Below are 11,854 nucleotides of genomic sequence, written 5' to 3'. Positions count from 1 at the left end.
TGCCTCAGTTATTCTGCTATTGATTCCTTCTAGAGGATTTTTTTTTTTTTTTTTTGCGGTACACAGGCCTCTCACTGCTGTGGCCTCTCCTGTTGCGGAGCACAGGCTCCAGACGCGCAGGCCCAGTGGCCATGGCTCATGGGTCCAGCCGCTCCGCGTCATGTGGAATCCTCCCCGACCGGGGCACGAACCCGTGTCCTCTGCATTGGCAAGAGGACTCTCAACCACTGTGCTACCAGGGAAGCCCCCTTCCAGAGAATTTTAAATTTCGTTTATTGTGTTGTTCATTATTGTTTGCTTGCTCTTTAATTCTTCTAGATCCTTGTTAAATGTTTCTTGTATTTTCTCCATTCTATTTCCAAGAGTTTGGATCATGTTTCCTATCATTACTCTGAATTCTTTTTCAGGTAGACTGCCTATTTCCTCTTCATTTGTTTGGTGTGGTGGGTTTTTACCTTGCTTCTTCATCTGCTGTGTTTCTCTGTTCTCATTTTGCTTAACTTACTGTGTTTGGAGTCTCCTTTTCTCAGGCTGCAGGTTCATAATTCCCGTTATTTTTGGTGTCTGCCCCCAGTGGGTAAGTTTGGTTCAGTGATTTGTGTAAGCTTCCTGGTGGAGGGGACTGGTGCTTGTGTTCTGGTGGACGAGGCTGGATCTTGTCTTTCTGGTGGGCAGGACTGCATCCGGTGGTGTGTTTTGGGGTGTCTGTGACCTTATTATTATTTTAGGCAGCCTCTCTGCTAATGGGTGGGGCTGTGTTCCTGTCTTGCTAGTTGTTTGGCATAGGGTGTCCAGCACTGGAGCTTGCTGGTCGTTGAGTGGAGGTGGGTCTTAGCATTGAGATGGAGATCTCTGGGAGAGCTTTTGCCATTTGATATTACGTGGAGCCGGGAGTTCTCTGGTGGACCAGTGTCTTGAATTTGGCTCTCGTACCTCAGAGGCTCAGGCCTGACATCCCGCTAGAGCACCAAGACCCTGTCAGCCATGCAGCTCACAAGAAAAGGGAGAAAAAATGAAATAAAAAAGTAAAATAAAGTTATTAAAATAAAAATTTTTTAAATTGTTAAAACTAAAAAAGTTAAAAAGTAATTTAAAAAGAAAAAAAAAGAAAGAAGAGAGCATCCAAACCAAAAAACAAATCCACCAGTGATAACAAGCAGTAAAAACTATACTAAAAAGGAAAAACACAAAAAAACGGACAGACAGAACCCTAGGACAAATGGTGAAAGCAAAGCTATACAGACAAAAATCACACAAAGAAGCATACACATATACACTCACAGAAAGAGAAAAAGGAAAATATACATATATCTATGTATAAAAAAAAAAGGAAGAGAGTGACCAAATCGATAAACAAATCTACCAATGATAATAAACTCTAAATACTAAACTAAGATAAACATAAAACCAGAAACAAAGTAGACACAGAAAGCAAACCCCAAGTCTACAGTTGCTACCAAAATCCACCACCTCAATTTTGGGATGATTCATTATCTATTCAGTTGTTCCACAGATGCAGGGTACATCAAGTTGACTGTGGAGATTTAATCCGCTGCTCCTGAGGCTGCTGGGAGAGATTTCCCTTTCTCTTCTTTGTTCACTCAGCTCCTGGGGTTCTGCTTTGGTTTGGCCCCACCTCTGCATGTAGGTCGCCTGAGGGTGTCTGTTCTTTGCTCAGACAGTACCGGGTTAAAGGAGAAGCTGATTAGGGGACTCTGGCTCCGTCAGGCCAGGGGAAGGGAGGGGTATGGAATGCCAGGTGAGCCTGCGACAGCAGAGGCTCGCATGATGTTGCAACAGCCTGAGGCGCACCATGTGTTCTCCCGGGGAAGTTGTCCCTGGATCACGGGACCCTGGCAGTGGCAGGCTGCACATGCTCCTGGGAGGGGAGGTATGGATAGTGACCTGTGCTTGCACCCAGGCTTCTTGGTGGCTGCAGTGGCAGCCTTAGTATTTCATGCCCATCTGTGGTGTCTACGCTGATAGCCGTGGCTTGCGCCTGTCTCTGGAGCTCAGTTAGGCAGTGCTCTGAATCCCCTCTCCTCGCATACCCCGAAACAATGGTCTCTTGCCTCTTAGGCAGGTCCATACTTTTTCTCGGACTCCCTCCTGGCTAGCTGTGGTGCACTAGCCCCCTTCAGGCTGTGTTCACGCAGCCAACCCCAGTCCTCTCCCTGGGATCTGACTTCCGAAGCCCGAGACTCAGCTCCCAGCCCTGACCCGCCCCTGGCGGGTGAGCAGACAAGCCTCTCATGTTGTTGCGTGCTGGTCGGCACTGATCCTCTGTGTGGGAATCTCTCCACTTTGCCCTCTGCACCCCTATTGCTGTGCTTTCCTCTGTGGCTCTGAAGCTTTCCCCTGGCCACTCCCCGTCTCCACCAGTGAGGGGCTTCCTAGTGTGTGGAAACTTTCCTTCCTTCACAGCTCCCTCCCAGAGGTGCAGGCCCTGTCTCTATCCTTTTGTCTCTGTTTTTTCTTTTTTCTTTTGCTCTACCCAGGTACATGGGGAGTTTCTTGCCTTTTGGGGAGTCTGAGGTCTTCTTCCCGCATTCAGTAGGTGTTCTGTAGGAGTTGTTCCACATGTAGATGTGTTTCTGATGTATTTGAGGGGAGGAAGGTTATCTCCACATCTTACTGCATCATCTTGCAGGTCTCCCCCTTTTAGACATTAATTTTTAATAACAATGTTTTAAACAATTGACTTGCAACATTCCTGAAAATTAACAATGGGCTCTTGTGAGCTGGTAGGAGCTGGCAATAGCAAACCACTCACCCATTCCCAGAAGCCTCCATATTCTTGCTCCAATCTGGACTGGTCAATTTCTACAATTGCTACAGGGTTATCATATTAGAATTTTCCTTTTAATATTCCTCTTTTATTTCTCTTTGCTTTATTACTCCCTCATCTTGCTGGAGTACATCCTCAGGTAACTTGCAAAGAAGTTACTCTTATGTATGGATTAAGTAAAATTTCTGTGTCCTTGAATGCTTGATGATGTCCTTATTTTCTCTTCGTACTGACTGAAAGTTTGAGTATAGAATTTTAAAGTGAAAATCATTTTCCCTTGGAAATTTGAAGGGCTTGTGCCATTGATTTCTAGAAACTTGGGCTGCTGATAAACAGGGTAGTGCATACCTTTCCCCCTTCCAGGAGATTCTGAGATCTTTTCTTCATCTTGGAGTTCTGAAATTTCATAGAGATATATCTATGTCTGTGTCTTTGTCACTCGTTCTGTGGATTTTTGAAAATGAAGATAAATTCTTCTTTTTGGCATAAAGTTTTGTACAGCGGCTTTGATAATCCGCCATTTTTTCTCTTCTCTTTTGCTGGAGCCTTATCAGTCAAATGTGAGGCTTCTCAGATTGACTCTCTCTGTGTCTTACCTCTCTCTCATATTTTTTCTTGTGGCCATGGCTCACGGGCCCAGCCGCTCCGCAGCATGTGGGATCTTCCCAGACCGGGGCATGAACCTGTGTCCCCTGCAAGGGCAGGTGGACTCTCAGGCACTGCGCCACCAGGGAAGCCCGATTTTTTCTATTTTTGCCTTTTGTTTTTCATCCTGGGAGATGTCCTCAACTCTGTCTTCTAGCTCCTTACTAAATTTTAGTTCAGGAAATTATATTTTTTAATTTCCAAAAGCTAGTTCTTACTCACAAATTATTTTCTTCTCACAGCTTCCTTTTCTTATTTTATGGACCCATATTTTCTTAAATCTCTCTGAGAATTATGATTATAACTTTTAAAAGCTCTTTTTTTTTCTCCCTTGATTATTTCTTCAGGGACTATTTTTCTTCTTTATTTTGATTTTTTTTCACATGTTTCCAAATTTGTGAACACTCAGTAGTATATTCATTTCCAGTAATAGAAAACTCTTAGGCAACCTTAAAATAACATTTTGTCTGTTTCATGTGCCTATATTTTGAAACAGCAATTTCACTTTGTGGAATTAATTTTTAAAGTTAGTCAAATGAAAAGATATATATTCAAGGATATTCACACAGCTTTATTTTCAGTAATAAAAATAGCCAGCCTATATTGAACACTTATTATGTGCCAGCCACATGTTTAAGGGCTCTGCATTTTTAAACTCCCTTAATTCTCACAACAACCATTTGAAGTCAATATTATTATCTCCATTTTATAGATGAGGAACAGACCAGAGAGGTTAATGAGCTTGCCCATGATTGCACAATTAGTAAGTGCAGGATTCTAACTCAGACTGAGGATCCAGAGTGAGTGCTCTTAACCAATGTGTAATAATATTGATGCAGTAGAGAAAGATTAGAAATAGACCAAAATATTAATAGTGATTATATTTGGATTATGGGATTATGATAATATTTTTATAAATTTCCTTTTATTTAAATTAAAACATTATAATTGTGGGTACATATAATTTTAAAAATTGCTATCTTTAAATTGAAATAGAAATCACATACCATAGGGCTTCCCTGGTGGCACAGTGGTTGAGAGCTGTATGTTACGTCCCTGTGACTCATTTATTTTATAACTGCTAGCTTGTACCTCTTAATCCCCCTTACCTATTCTGCCCCTTCCCTTCCTCCTCTCCCCTGTGGTAACCAAGAGTTTGTTGTCTGGATCTGTGAGTCTGTTTCTGTTTTATTTTTTTGCTTGTTTTGTTTTGTCTCTGAGTTTTTTGACAAACACCCATAGGGAAAATGTTGTTAGCACTAGATGACCTCTGAGTTAGGTCATACAAAGATAGCCTTCTGAGTGGGATCTTCCAGGGAACCACCAGACAGGTCAAATAATGACAATTCTCTGTAAGTGGGGCTTTGAAGGAGCTCCAACCACTCTGCTCCTGCAAGCGGCTGCCAGGCTGCTGGTTTTCACTAGTGGGATGTTGGTTTTCTTTCTTTCTTTTTTAATATTTAAAAATTTTTATTTATTTATTTATTTATTTATTTATTTAGGTTGCTCTGGGTCTTAGTTGTGGCACGCGGGATCTTTGTTGCGGCATGTGGGATCTTTAGTTGCAGCATGTGGACTTTTAGCTGTGGCACGCGGACTCTTAGTTGTGGCATGCACGAGGGATCTAGTTCCCTGACCAGTGATTGAACCCTGGCCATTGGTATTGTGGAGTCTTACCCACCAGATCACCAGGGAAGTCTTGGGATGTTGGTTTTCAAGGCTTCTTGAAGAGATGGGGAAAGGGGGATAGAGACAGGTAAATTAAAACGCCACAGAGCTTGCTGTTCTTACTGAGATCAAGCCATTTTTCTTGAATAAACACTCCCTGGATTACTGCAAGCCTTTGGTTAATTTCCAGAGTTCTGAAGAAGTTGATTTGGATAATTTTTGTTGGTGTTTTCCTTGTGTTTACAGAGCAGAGAATTTTCAAGGCCTTACTTTGACATCTTTGTTCACATCAATGTGATTATGGATATTTTAAAATTTATTCTTTTTGTGCAGCTTTTACCTAATTTTTCTACACTGAGCTAGTATTGTTCTTGCATTGAGCAAGACATTATATTATTATTATTATTATTATGGCATATTCTCTTGCAGTTCTGGAGGCTAGAAGTATGAAATCAAGGTGTTTGCTAGGCCATGCTCTTTCCAAAATCTCTAGGGGAGGACCCTTCCTTGCCTCTTCCAGGTTCTGGTAACCCCAGACATTCCTTGGTTTATGGAAGTATCACTCCAACATCTGCCTCTGTGGTGTGTTCCCTTTGTCTCTGTGAGCAAGACACTTTTAATTGCCAAAAAAACTTATTTACTGAATTTATAATTCTCAACTCTGGGTTATGCTTTCATTATATTTTATTTTGTTTTGATTTTCAGTATAAAGAGTGAAGGGACTTCCCTGGTGGTCCAATGGTTAAGAATCTGCCTTCCAATGCAGGGGACATGGGTTCAATCCCTGGTCAGGGAATTGAATCCCACGTGCTGTGGGGCAGCTAAGACGACGCACTCTGGAGCCTGTGCAGCAGAACTAGAGAGGCTGCGTGCTGCAGCTACTGAGCCCACACACTCTGGAGCCCGTGTGCCACAACTAAGACCCGACTCAGCCAAAAAAAAAAAAAAAGAGTTAGTGAAGACAGGAAAAGGAATACTTAAAAAAAAACAAAGGGACAGTGCTGACTATCAGAATCAGAAGCAAAAGTCAGAATCATTGACTTTTAATTCTGAGTACGAATATAGTTTAACCATTTTTTTTCAAGTGGAGAAGTTAGAAAATTTAAGGAGAATTGATTAAAATATTATTATAGGATAGGAATCCTATATTAAAAAAATAGGATTTTGCTATATTCATTTATTTTAAATTAAAAAAATATTTTAAATTTTATATTGGAGTATAGTTGATTAACAATGTTGTGTTAGTTTCAGGTGTACAGCAAAGTGATTCAGTTATACAGATACATGTATCTATTATTTTTCAAATTCTTTTCCCATGTAGGTTAATACAGAGTATTATAGAGCAGAGTTCCCTGTGCTATGCAGTAGGTCCTTGTTTTAAAGATAGCAGTGTGTAGCTGTTAATCTCAAACTCCCAATCTATCCTTCCCCTCCTCCCCCGCATAACCATAAATTTGTTCTCTAAGTCTGTTTGTCTGTTTCCGTTTTGTAAATAAGTTCATTTGTATCTTTTTTTTAGATTGTGCATATAAGCAATATCATATGATATTTGTCTTCCTCTGTCTGACTTACTTCACTTGGTATGATAATCTCCAGGTCCATCCATGTTGCTGCAAATGGCATTATTTCATTATTTTTAATGGCTGAGTAATATGCCATTGTATATATGGAATCACATCTTCTTTATCCATTCATCTGTTGATGGACATTTACGTTGCTTCCATGTCTTGGCTATTGTAAACAGCGCTGCAATGAACATTGCGGGGCATGTATCCTTTCAAACCGTGCTTTTTTTCCAAATATATGCCCAGGAGTGGGATTGCTGGATCATATGGTAGCTCTATTTTTAGATTTTTAAGGAACCTCCATACTGTTCTCCATAGTGGCTGTACCAATTTACATTCCCACCAACAGTACACACTGCTATATTTAAAACAGATAACCACAAGGACCTTCTGTACCGCACAGGAAGCTCTGCTCCATATTCTGTAATAACCTAAATGGGAAAAGAATTTGAAAAAGAATAGATACATGTATACACTTAACTGAATCACTTTGCTATACACCTGAAACTAACACAACATTGTTAATCAACTATAATATAAAATAAAAATTAAAAAAATAAGGTATTAAGAAAGTTTCAAAAAAAAAAATCAGGACTGCTCAAATGCATAGTAAGATGCTTGGAGAGTCTGTGAAGTTTTACGAGGTTACAGCCCCATCCCCTTCCCTCCCCTTTCTTTTCCTTTCCTCCCTCTTTGCTTCCTTTCTTCCCTACCTCCTTCTCCTTCTTCTTCCCTTAAACAAATCATGCCCATAAGGAAATAGATTTCTTGAAATATGTATTTATAAGTCTTATAAGTATATATTTCTTAGAATTTTGACTCACTTTTCCTTATGTGTTTATCTGAATTGACATGGTCCTGAACTGCAACAAAGCATAAGGTTCTCAACTGAGGGTGCACTTAAAATCATGTGTAAAAAATACAGACATGTAGTTCTTCCCACCCTGTAACCCCAGGAGATTCTGACTCACTAGGTTCCTGGAGTGAAGCTTGGCACCTACAGATTTAACAAGCTCCAAGGGAAATTTGGAATCTCCTTGGAACCACTGCCACAGGGATTATAATTATGTCTGTATAGTACCTGGATCACTGTCTTCATTTATTTTGCAGTCACTGGGTGTGGAGAACCCCAAATAAAATAAAACCAAATGATATAAAACAAGATGGCATCTTGTCTCTTATGGAACCTTAGCCTAAAAAAAAAAAAAAAAAAAAAAAAACCACTAGAAGAAAAAAAAAATTCTGATAAAGTGAAACCACTCTGGAGTTGGATTGGTTGGGGAAGACTTCAGAAGAACAGTTCCAAATAGAAACTTGAAAGAAGTGTAGTATTTGGATGAGTGGAGGAGAGGATGTTTGCAGCAGGGGAAATAACATTAAGGAAAGGCATGAACACAAACTGAGCCTGACTTTTCCAGGAAACATTCAGGATACTTGCCTGCCTCACTGGAGAGGAGGGTTCATTGGAAAATTGGATAGACAAGGGAAGTCCCATGATGAAGAGTGCTGGGTGCAAGTTGAGAGGTTTGCACTTGGAGTCAGAGAGACCTGGACTTGAATTCTACCTCCAGTACTTGATACTACTATGACTTTAGCTGTCTAAAGTTTATCTTCCCTGAGCTTGTTTTCTTCTGTAAAATGGGCTTAAAACTCGTTATGCCTGGGGGGTTTTGGGGGGCTAGATAGCAATGCCTGGCACAGAGTAGCACTCTGTACATGGGGTTATGGCCATTATTGATCCGACATGCTGAACGTAACTGCGGAGGGTCCTGGAGCAGGAGGCTGCAGGCTGGTGGTGATAAGTTGTGAAGGTGAACATAGTTGTGGAGGAAGGACAGACATTCCCTTCAGTGAGAAGATAATTCAAATCAGATAGCATCGGAAGGCTAGTGTGACAATTCCAGCCTTCCCACTTCCACTGGGTGTTGTGCTGACACTGCCTGGGACCACGTAAAGCTGCTGAGTACTTATTGTCTCAGCAAATCGATGCTCTTGCTATTCTTGTATTAGTTCTTTAAAATCCCCACAGGAGAAAGTGAGAGAGTGGCATGGACATATATACACTACCAAACGTAAAATAGATAGCTAGTGGGAAGCAGCCGCATAGCACAGGGAGATCAGCTCGGTGCTTTGTGACCACCTAGAGGGGTGGGATAGGGAGGGTGGGAGGGAGGGAGACGCAAGGGGGACGAGATATGGGAACATATGTATATGTATAACTGATTCACTTTGTTATAAAGCAGAAACTAACACACCATTGTAAAGCAATTATACTCCAATAAAGATGTAAAAAAAAAAAAATCCCCACAGGACAAACAAGTGGTGAGTTGGAGGTCCATGAAAATAGATCCCACTTGTTAAGTACTGTGCTAATTGCTTTCCATGCATTCCATATGATTATGAAAGTGAAAGAAAACTAAGGGATTTTCAGACTAATGAAAATATCTACGGTTCTATTTTTTCTATAATTTGTTTTTATTGAATAATGAAGAGATTAACTGCATTTGTAAGATACATGTAAGGTTTAAAGAATGATGATAAAACAAATTATCAGTGTCACAGCTTTAGAACTAGAACATTCCCAGTACTTTAGAATTCCCTAGAATGCCCCTTCCCAATTCCACTCCCCTCCTTCAGAAGGAACCATTATCCTGAATTTTTTGTTTAACATTTTCTTGCTTTTCTTTTTAATTTTATCACTCTGTATGTATTCTTAAATAATATATTGTTTAGTGTCACATGTTTTAGTTTAAAAGCATTAACTTATATAAAATTAATTATATAGTTTGAATCATGTGATAGATACCTTTCTGTTTCTCATTTTTCTCCCCTCAACATTATAATCCTGAAATTCATCCATGTTGATGCATGTAGCTATAGTTTACAAGTTTTGATGCATAATATTTCATTGTAGAAAAAGACTACATTTTATGCATCCATGTATCCATGGACATTCAGATTGTTTCAGTATTTTGCTTTTACAAATGTTGCTATGAACATCCTCACACAGTTCTTGATGCATATGTGAAACCATTTTTTTGAGGGTGCATGCTTTTGTGTCAGTTAATATTAGGTTGGGCTACACCTCCTCTCTATTACCACACCTCCCCCACCCCCGGCATCCATGACTTCTGACACACCCAGGGTTGAAGAGATAATGCATAGAAAAAGTCTTAACTGCCTGTTGTTCCCTGGGCTTTGAAGCTGTTTAAGGCTAATTCTTCTTTCTTTTTTTAAATAAATTTATTTATTTTATTTATTTATTTTTTGCTGCATTGTGTGTTCGTTGCTGCGCGTGGGCTCTCTCTAGTTGTGGTGAGCGGGGTCCACTCTTAGTTGTGGTGCGTGGGCTTCTCACTGCGGCGGCCTCTCTTGTTGCAGAGCACGGGCTCTAGGCGTGTGGGCTTTGGTAGTTGTGGCTCGCGGGCTCTAGAGCGCAGGCTCAGTAGTTGTGGCGCACGGGCCCAGCTGCTCCGCGGCATGTGGGATCCTCCCGGGCCAGGGCTCAAACTGTGTCCCCTGCATTGCCAGGCGGACTCTTAACCACTGCGCCACCAGGGAAGCCCTAAGGCTAATTCTGTCTGAACTCAGTAGTGATCAGACTTTCTCGGGACACATTAGTGGTTTCTTTAGATACCATCATCCCCCTCATTTCCCATAGCTGGGGATCTCCCCTTGGGGATGCCTTGATAGAGGTGAACAGACCTCCTCTGGCTGGTTATTTATGAGTGCCTCAACAACCGTTGGACATCTGTCTGTTCCTCTTTAGCATCTTCCTGCGGAGGTCTTCACACTATTCCAGGTGGTCCTCATTGGCAGGATCCAAGACTGCCCCATACCTGCTTATCCTCTCACTCCATTTTGCCTACCACTCTTCACCCGCAAAATGAGAGAATGTCAGATGCTTGACAAAATGGAAGATGGGGCATTTTCAAAAGTTTTAAGACCATTTGAATTCAATCCAGTTATTATTATTTTAATTATCTCATACATTGCTGTTGGGGGCAATACCTATTAAAAATAAAAATGCATAAGCCCCTTGACCTAACAATTTCATTTACAGTACTTTGTCCTATAGATATGTTCATAGAAGTTTGCAGACTAGTCATTGACATGTTGTTTGTAAAGTAAAAACTGGAAAGAACAGGAAATGTATCCATACAAGGTTATATTATAGAATCCTTAAAAATAAATAAGGTATGTTTTATAAGAAATAAACTCCAAAATATATTATTAAGTGAACAAAAGTAATTTGGAGAATAATGTATGTAGCATGCTACCATTGAATTGTGCTGGAATTTTTAAGGAGCATCTATACATATATACTTGCAAATGCATAGACTATATCTGGGTGGATATATAGCAAGCTGTTAACACAGGTTGCTCCTGAGAAGGGGAATTGGAGGTATGGTGGTCAGGGATGAGAGGACCACCTACCTTTTACTGTATATAACGTACTATTTTGTATTTTTGAATTATTCTTTTTACTATGCATATTACTTTAGAAAAATATTCATTAATTTTGAAAAATCATTCTTTAAACAAAAGAAAAAATCTTATTTGAATATTAGACCTCCTATGATTAATATTTGGCTTCTGTAGCATTAGACACCTGTAACCTTAACTTGTGAATATTTTTTTCCACAGTGATTGAGAAGGATAGTATTTACAGTATAATTAATAGATATGTACAAAAAGAAAGTTCACTATATTTTGAGCATAATGAGTTTGGGTTGTCAGGAGGATAGGCAGATGCCAACAAGCAGTTGGAAATGTGGGCTCCAGCATTGGAGATTGGTAGAAAAGATTGGTTGAAAAGATTGAGTAAAATTTCCAAAGGAGGAACGTAAAGAGAAGAGAAATGAACCATGGGCATAACCAAAGGGAGTACTTACTTTTGGGGTCAGAAGGAGAAGGAGAATGAGAACAAAATCTTAAGAGTGAACACATTATGAAAAATCATGGGAGAAGATAATATGAAGAAGTAAGAGTTGTTGATGGTGGCTGGCTGCAGAGAGTCTGAGGAGGTTGAAAACCAAGAAAAAGCTGTTGGATTTGATCCTTCAGTGGTTATCAAGAGAGAATTTTTTGCACGTGATGAGGATGCACATGGTTAGATGGTGAGGAAATGGGGGCCCTGATAAAGGAACTTGGTAATGAAGGGAAGGAGGGAGGAGCAGGAATGGAT

Source organism: Lipotes vexillifer, unplaced genomic scaffold (assembly GCF_000442215.2).
Source record: "Lipotes vexillifer unplaced genomic scaffold, Lipotes_vexillifer_v1.1 scaffold917, whole genome shotgun sequence".
Classification (NCBI taxonomy): Eukaryota; Metazoa; Chordata; class Mammalia; order Artiodactyla; family Lipotidae; genus Lipotes; species Lipotes vexillifer.
This window is presented reverse-complemented; position numbering follows the sequence as displayed.